Source organism: Bactrocera dorsalis, chromosome 2, assembly GCF_023373825.1.
Source record: "Bactrocera dorsalis isolate Fly_Bdor chromosome 2, ASM2337382v1, whole genome shotgun sequence".
NCBI lineage: Eukaryota > Metazoa > Arthropoda > Insecta > Diptera > Tephritidae > Bactrocera > Bactrocera dorsalis.
The window spans coordinates 91,757,169-91,766,462 of NC_064304.1; the positions used below are offsets into that span (position 1 = coordinate 91,757,169).

The 9,294-nt window shown below is 35.2% G+C and overlaps 1 protein-coding gene across 3 annotated transcripts in view; it reads right to left on the reverse strand.

The window, feature by feature from the left end:
* LOC105230323 (uncharacterized) overlaps positions 1-3,671 on the reverse strand; it is a 187,572-nt gene extending 183,901 nt beyond the window's left edge. The window contains exon 1 of one of the 3 annotated variants that reach the window (XM_049449239.1): positions 2,815-3,671. The gene's annotated coding sequence lies outside the window, so the exon portion shown is untranslated. Of the gene's footprint in view, positions 1-88 lie in introns of all 3 variants that reach the window. The other 2 variants (XM_049449238.1, XM_049449237.1) reach the window with 2 other exon arrangements.
* Positions 3,672-9,294: the final 5,623 nt, after the last annotated feature.

The following is a 9,294-nucleotide window of genomic DNA, read 5'->3' on the forward strand; positions in this document are numbered from 1 at the left end:
ATAAGCATTTATGTAAAATAAAAAAAATATTTTCAATATAAAGTTGTATATGTATACAGAGTTTTGGCATGCTGCTGTAACTACTTACCTCATATAAAGTGTTCCAAAAGATGTTGGCTTCGACAAAATTCGAACAGTTGCTAGTCCACACACCAATGTAAGGCACTTTGATCTCAAACAATCAGTTTGCGCACCAATGTTTTTTACACTTGCTAATATATAAGCTTTACACAACTTAGCTGACATATTTTGGATGCTATTAAATACTCCTTTAGTGCTTCCTAATTTAGCACGCCACAATGTATCCATTGGTATTTTTATTTATTTTTTTTTTTTTTTCAAAAATTTCAAAATTTAATTTGTTTTATATATTTATCAAACAAAAGTTATATACAAAAGTTTTGCACTTTAATGTTTCTTATCTTTCAATGTTATGTCCTGCTTAGCCTTACTTTAGTATATCACAAATGCACTTCATTTTTGCCAACCAAATTTTGGTTATTTTTCTCCAACCGCTCATTCGGGTACAATTTACGCCTGTTGATATTTATTTCACGTTTCCTTAATGCATTATTTTACCTTATGATTTATGGCCACGCAGCACACCGCTCAAAATAAGTAGTAATATTGGTTGTTAACTAGCGTTATAGCCTATTTGTAGGCGCACATAGCAACCATTTGCTGATCGACTGTTTTATGTGCCTCGCTTTTGATGTATTTTTCGTTTACCGCAAACAATTTATGAGCCACGTGCGTCCGCACATAAACTGTGTAGTAAATTTTTACACATACACACGTTTCGGTTGCTAATATACGCCTGGAGGTATGCTACACTCTGGCGCTTATGCCACATTTTATGAACTATAAGCTTTACTTAAGTAAAAAAATAAACAAAAAAACGGCGAAGGTGTATGAAAGATAATATAAAGAGTTGTTTTACACTTTACCCAAGCAACGGTGTACACAAGTTTATTGGCATTTGACATATACACACATGCACACATGGTAGCTAACGCTCATACACAACCTTACAAACAAAAAGTTTCAACAATTTTAGCCTTTAAAAGCCTTTTTTCGTGCTTGAGTAAACTTTAGTTCACTGTTATTACCCCTGCTACTTCGATTTTTCCTTGGCGTATACTGTTAGCAAGTTGTTGCTTTTTCGCAATTTTTTTTAGAATATCCTTTAAATATCTATATGCACACTCTGACTGCACTTTCAATACTGATTTGGCTCTGCAAAAGCCTCGAACTGCCTTCGTATCTGCCGCTTTGAGCGGAAATGCTTAATTTTACGTGAAATTGTCGGCTTCAATGACGCACAACTTGTGGGCCAGCAACATTCCACAATTTGGGGGCGTAAGTAGTTTAGTGTTTGAGTTCAAAATGTGTTCCTTATTGACATATTTACATGGTTTTGCTCTATTTAGAATACATGTAACAGGTTATTTCATTCAATTTTTAATTCCTCGTTATGATTTCAATGCATTGAGTAGCATACTTTTATGGGCACGTGTCAACAAGTCTAATTCCTTAGTTGAGTCAAAACAAATTCCCTACAATTTTCTTTGAAATGTTTACTTTTGACTGTAATTCAAATTATAGGTCATTTTTCCTATTTGTACAAACAACTCAATATTGCTCATATGCTGATATAATATACGCCTATTGGGAAACAATTTAGTCGAACAAATTACATGTACTCAGACGTCAAAAAACAAACTTTACGGCACTTAACAGCCAAAGTGGCATACAAAGCGGGTAGAGGAATGATTTTACCGTAACACTAATAAAACAGGAAAATAGGTATGTTAAATTGTGGTGACGTCGTAGAAGCATACTTTTAGGGGCGAATCATCTACATACTTATTAATTGCTGTTGACATTGTTATCATAGTGCATTATGCATGTATGAACTTTAGAATTACACGTATTATTAGAAGCATACATTTAGGAGCATATTATGGACTAATTATATATGTGCACTGTACTTATGTTATTTAATATTTCTACGGGCTCTGTGAGTTTTTAAACTAATGACGTTTGATATTTAAAATATTTCACATTAAAAATCATTAAAAATAAACAGACACTACGAACACATAGCTGCTTTGGAAAAAGTTGGCGTTTGGTAAAGGCTTGCTGTTGAAAATTTCATTGAGGCTAACCTATTATTTTTAGAGCCACCAAACAGAAGTATTATGTCAAACGCTAGGCTTATAAGTGACGTTATTTTTGTTTTTTAAAAAATAATTATGTTGGAAATAAAAAGAAATAGATTTTAGAATATGAAAAATTGCAGACCACAGTTTATGAATGCAATCATTTAGTTTTATTTTATTAAAATTTCGAATTAAAATTAATAGATGTTTAACACATCATACAAACGTATTTACCTTCAGCTTAATTGAGGGCTAGAACTTTGTGGCTTCTGAAATTTTAATGATTTGAAAGATCCACTTGCAATAACATATGATCACACTCTGTTGAAACATTCTATCTCCAATATTTAAACAAATGAAAGACAATCTAGCTTTATGTTGTCTTATTATATAATAGACACCGCAACCCCAATATATATAGTAAACAAAACTTTTTTGACATGGATTGTCATGCTTTCAGGCTTACCGTGCTTACCATAATCATGCTGAGGCACACCAATACATACAAGCACACACACGTTACATGCAAATATCACACGCAAATAGAACTAATTCAGTTTTCAGAACACCAAAATTGCCCAACTGCCGTTATTTTGTTTAATTGAATATTTGGTGTATTTATTTATGTTTGCCGGCGACTACTTACACTCACACAAACACATATAAGATGTACTCTGTAGAAATAATGCGTTGAGCCTTTTCACGCGCGCACTACACCATGAAACTCCAGCAAACTGCTGGCATTTACAACATTAAAATGAAAGCTTAGCCTACTTTTAGGCGCGCAGATGCATTAAATTACACCGCATTGCACTTCAAGCACTGTTAGTTGAAATGTTTTTTTTTTTTTTTGTGTGCTGAAAGCAATTTTTCACAAAAATCAATGCCTGTTTTGTTTATATGCACGCATCTTATTTAATCGTTTGCTTCACTACCGCCCAACTTGTTTAACGCATTTTCTATACATACTTCTATAACTTCCGTCAATGTGGCGTTACACATATATTTCTTGAACTCCAATTATTTGACAATTTTTGCTTTATTATGTGGAAAATAAATATTATTCGTGTATATATTTTTGCACATTTATTATTAGAGTAACACACACCGCAACGCGACACACCGTCAAAAGCTGAAAAAACGTAGCTGCGCTGCTGCGCTATTTTTCCAAACGACGACTACACAAAACCACGACCTTTTCAGTACTAAAGGATTTTCGCCCATTCATACATGCGTTCGTCAGCGTACTCGTTTCGTGTGTATGCTCGTAATGTTGTCGTGTGCGGGGAGGAGCAGCGCTCGTTGGCTCACTCGACGGTCGTCAGCGGGCATGGCCATTCAAGTGTCTGTTTGCTCAGTCGTGGGTTATTCACAGCAACTTTTCCTAACCTCTCACAAGCGCGTCGTAGTGGTGGAGGCGTTGGTGGCATTGTTGATTTTACTCGTTTGCTCCCACACACACACACACAGTTCGCTACGTAAACGAACGTACACATTAATGTCAACTGGTACAAGACAATCACAGCTGTGTGTGAGCACTCGTTGGCAACTCGTACGAGTTGAGTTGCTCGTTTGGTCATTCAATCCGTTGTTCAGCTTCTCAAAAGTTGGTCGGCGCTGGCAACGGTTGGCAAAACATTGTGCAGTGTTACTGAGAAATATTAGCTTTTTCTCCTGAACGAAAATGTAAACAAGATTTAAAGTAATTAGATAAACATTTATATAATTTTATGTGTTCTGTCATTTATTTTTCATTGGACTTTTCATTTTTATTTCTACGAGTATTGCGAATAATGAATACTCGGAAGGTACATAAGTCTTTCTAACCTAAATCTCAGCTGTTGATACTTCGTAAATGGTAAACTCGGCACACCGCTCTCATATGAACACTCTAAAACAAAGTTAAGTCCACACAAATAACAACAAACTATTTTACAATATTTTTTTTTAAACAAGCTCTCTGAAAATAGCCTTTGTAAAAAGCATCGAAAAGAGTTAAACTCTGCAGTAGAACAATCACAGAGTTTCATAAACTCTCTAATATTAGCGAATTCGCAACTCAGAGAGCAAAAACTGGATACTCGAAATATACGTCACTCGCTCACTAATACGTCGATAAAACACAATATACTATATGGTAAAAATACTGGCAAGACCATTTGCATCTTACACTCTACCTCTTTTTTTCAGCGAAGACTATTTGCAACATACACTCTACCTCTTTTTCTCCATTCTATCTCTCACACACGCTCCGCTTACTATCCGCTCATAATACACCACTCTTCTCACACAATTCAGCAGATAATATGCTCTCAAATTCCAACACGACATATTTGATTTCGAGCCGTCTATCGCTAGTTTGTAATATGAAACCCGAGTCATTTGCAGCTTTTATAATGAATTATTTATTTGTGCTCATCGGCATGCTTAACTATTTGTATTGTGTAATTGGAAACCTTTAATTTAGTGGGCCTGGTTTATTTACATATGGAGCAATAATTCAAGGACTAATAAATGCACGCATAAAGAAAGCACAATTTATGGAGTTATGAATTATAAATAAATGACGAGAGCGAAGGTAGAGCGGCAGTCCGTAGATGGGAAAGCTGTGAAAAATCTGAAATTAATAAAAGCTGCAATTGAATGTTGAAAAGTGTAAACAAAGACATTTCTCATTGCCAGCGCTTATGAATGAATCTTACGAAGATACGTAACATGACAAATGAAGCTTCATGCAAATTCGGCTCCGGTTCTTATCCATGTACTACTAAATGCAGCTCCTGAAATGCAACTATTGCGTCAAATCTGAAACTGGATAGGAAGAAATAATAAGGCAATGCATAAATTGAACTAATATATTTTCTTATACTCCTTAATGTAGTTAATTAACTAGACTAAAATTTTTAAAATATTTTTTATAAGAAAAAGTCATCTTAAATTTATTCTAAATGAAATCAGAATTCAAACTAATTTATTTTATACTACTTAATGGAGTCAATTAGCTAATTGGGTAAATTTAAGATGAAAAATAATCTTAAATGTATTATAAATGAAAGTAGGACTCAAGCTAATTTATCTTACACTCCGACACACGATTAGCTAATTGACTCAACTAAAATTAGCTAATCGACTATATTAAAAACATTTAAAATCATTTCTATAGGAAGAAGTCGCCTTAAATGTATTTTATACTCCTCAAAGGAGTCAAATAGCTAACTGAATACATTAAAAACTTTAAAAATCATGTTTATGGGAAAACTCATCTTTAATGTATGCAAAATGAAATCAAAATTCAAGTTTAAATTATTTATTATCTTTTATGGAGTCAATTAGTTAATTGACTAAATAAAAACTATAAAAATCATTTTTAAGGAATGAAATCATCTTAAATGTATTCTAAATGAAACGAGAACTCAAGCTAATTTACCTTACACTCCTTAATGGTGTCAATTAGCTAATCGACTATATTAAAACATTTCAAATAATTTTTGTAGGAAGAAATCGTCTTAAATGTATACTAAATAAAATCAGAATTCAAGCTTATGTTTTCTATACCCAAGTGTAATCAATTAGCTAATTGACTAAATTAAAAACTTTAAAAAGCACTTTCTTCAGAACTACACACTGCAGAAAGGAAATAGTAGAAACTCAAAAAGGATGTGTTGACTTTTTGGAAGAACCTTTCGAGATGCACTGGAATATAAACTACAAAGAAAGAAACAAGCTTTTATAATACTTGTTTGAGTTCGGGTTTCCGTCGATCCCCACACGTTTCACACTGATGTGTCTAAAATCTTTCTAAGTTATGTATAATTGATCTTTTAGTTTTCTATATAATTGCTAAACATTGCAAAGCTCAAATCTGTCGTACTTATTTAAGTTCAATATAACACTTATAAATATCATATAATAAAATAGTTTTATGTCATAGTGCAAGCGTTTGGACTTTCAACAATGCTCACTTACCTTCTTTCGAGCAGCGAGAGTTATAAGCGCATTTACTCACATTCTGTTGCAAATTTATTGTAAAAGAAGCTCTGCACAAATGTTTAAAAACGAAAAGTAAATTCTCAGAATTCTTCAACTTTGCGCTCTTCAAGAGAACAGAAATTGACACTCAGCTGTCTCAAAGCTAGCGAACTCAGCTATACGTTGCTCTCATACAACTCACTTTACTCAAACTCTCAGTATATTCAACATCTGCATTTCAACAACCGAACGCTGAGAGCATTTCGAAATTGAAATGTTCATATTGCGGTGCGATGAAAGGAGAGCATGCTCGCATGCTGCTTCAAGAACGAAATAAGTGGTTTGAATACTTCAGCACTACTACACTGTTCCACTCACAAGTCTAACACGTGACATTTCCAACAAGCCGAAGCACGAAGAGACAGTTTTCGTTTGCGAGTACCTAAAAAACGTTTAAATATTGGTGAGCAAATCACTTATCTTATACTCTTATATTAAATTCTTCATTTTCGTTTTTGTTAAGCTTTTACTCAAAGGCTGCTGGACGTTGTTTGACTGCAATTACATATTTTGAGTGAGTGTGGCTTAACTTTTTTTCAAATTGATATTGATATTATACGCAAAACAAAAATAACCGATATTGAATGTGACCTATAGATTCCGACCGATCTAAGGCTAGTTAACTTAGTCCAAAACAGAGCTCACACTGGCCGTTTGAGTTTGACAAATCAGGCGAATACGATGGTTACGAAAAACGATATGAAGCGAGTTTTCGGCAAAAAGCTAACGAAGAACCATTGCATTGTGATATGGTGCATTACATTTATGAAGGATTTAAAAATGATTCAGCCGTAATTGCAAATCAAATTATATACTTTGTAGGTAGTTTGATCTTACGGAAGTAGTTGTTTGAAACTTTAGGCATGGCCCACGACGGTAGAGGTTGATGATCGTCCAGACCGCGGTTGGTCTTTAACGCATTCTCGGCGCCCTTTAAACTCATTGCACCACTTATAAAAATTTTTTGTTTTTTTTTTAGTATAGTTCGATCAACATTTTTTTTTTTTTGTAATATTATCAACGTGTTCCAGTCATGTTCAACTGATGCACACAATATCAGCTGTCCAAAGACATGTAGACTATAAAAGTAGAAGCAAATTCTGCTATTCGAATTGAGGAATTAGGGGGATGGAGACTGAAAGAGTACCGGCATAGCGCCATCTTAGATCAGCTGAGTATAAAAAAATCGCACTAAATCCTCCCTTGCTTGGATTTCAATGGTCACTTTCAGATGAGAATTCCTCTAGACGAGAACGGAGAAAAGGTATAGTTGTAAAGGAGGATACTACCTCTATCTATAACGACAGGTACAAAATGGACTGCGAAGTAGGAGTGGGGGTATAATCGAATGATCTCGACACATTTGACTCTGTCCGCCTACCAAACTCAGCCATCATCTTCTAAGCGGAAATTTCGATATGGAGAAGGCCTGTGAAGTTCCATTAAGTAATTACGCGAGAATACAAAAAGCAACCATATAAATACGTAGGCAGACAGGCGGCATTGCTTGCCTTGTCGACACCACAGATTAATTCCAACCTAGTCAAGAACTACAGGAGGGCTTTAAGCTCATTTTCAAGTCATTTCCAGTTGCCCCTAATTTCGGTTCCCAGTCACAGGACATTTTTCGGCAGCGAAAAGACAGGCGAGTTGTCCTTTACATATATTTTGAACAAATCTATCATCTATGGTAAAATATTGTATTAAATTTCGAGTTGCATGATAATTTATTTATTTATTAATGACTAATTGTACAGCATTCGGAGAACAGGAAAATGACAAAGCTGTTTTGAGTTCGTTTTTTTTTCTTCTTCTTCTTCCTTACTGGCGTAGACACCACTTACGCGCTTATAGCCGAGTTAACAACAGCGCGCCAGTCGTTTCTTCTTTTCGCAACGTAGCGCCAATTGGAAATTCCAAGCGAAACCAGCGAAGCCTGGTCTTTCCAAAAGAGAGGAGGTCTTCCTCTTGAGCAGAGCACACTTAAATTCCAATCGTTCCGCATTCTTTCGTCCGACCATATTCTACAAAGAAACTGATGCGTGCTCCTTATCAGTTCTTTGCCGCCGTGTTTGAATAGCTCGGCCCCCGCTGTTTTATTGTTCTTCAGAAAGGTAATTGCTATTCGAACTTGTTAATGGTCGAGCAATGGAACATCTGCTCCATCGTCGTCGATTGGGGAATCGAGTTCGTATTCTCCTGGTGTTATGCTTTCACTGCCATTCAGCAGGCTGGAGAAGTGTTCCCTCCATAATTTTAGCATACTCTGAGTATCGGTTACCAGATCACGATTGGGGGTTCTACAAGAGTATGGTCCGGTCCGGTCTTGAAACCTTCTGTTAGTCGCCGCATCTTTTTGTAGAATTACGAGCATTACCCCTGTGGGCCATCTTGTCAAGCATTTCGGCCTCTTTCTTTTACTGTCTGTCGTCTCGCTTCCCTCTTTAACTCTCGGTGTCTATCCTATCCCGCACGTGTTGTAGTCAATCGTAACGTTGCGGATAGGGTGTAGTCACTTTAAAATCCCAGCAAATTTTTTAATATCATAACTGTAAGATTACTGTTCACAGCAGCGATTTATTTCGAAATATGAAGATCTTTGAAACCAATATATCTATAAATTATTTGAAAGATATATTTATAATAATAATATATATAAAAATTTAAAAAGCAAGAATTTAATTCCTGGGTCCACAATAGAACTTTTCAACATAATAAATTTCTATAATATGCAAACCTGTTCATATCAAATTAAAAAAGGTTAAAATTGTTGATGTTCTTATAATGGCAATGATAAATTTAATAAGGCCTGAACTACCGACTTAAAACTATTTGAGTAAGCTCATTTCATATCAGAAAAAAGCGCACGCAAGTTTAGGAGCAAAACTGAAAGCAGGTATTAGTATGCGCCAGAAGTGTAGTGAGCCAAACTACTCAATAAAATTGCAATAAAACTGTCAGAATTTCGAAAACGAGCCAGCAGTAGCAACAAACACCGCCAGCGAAGATGCGAAATATATTATACATTGCAGCACGGAGTAAGGAGGAGCAGAAAATATTTGCAATTTATCGATGCTTCGATGATGTGCAAATTCTTCAACTT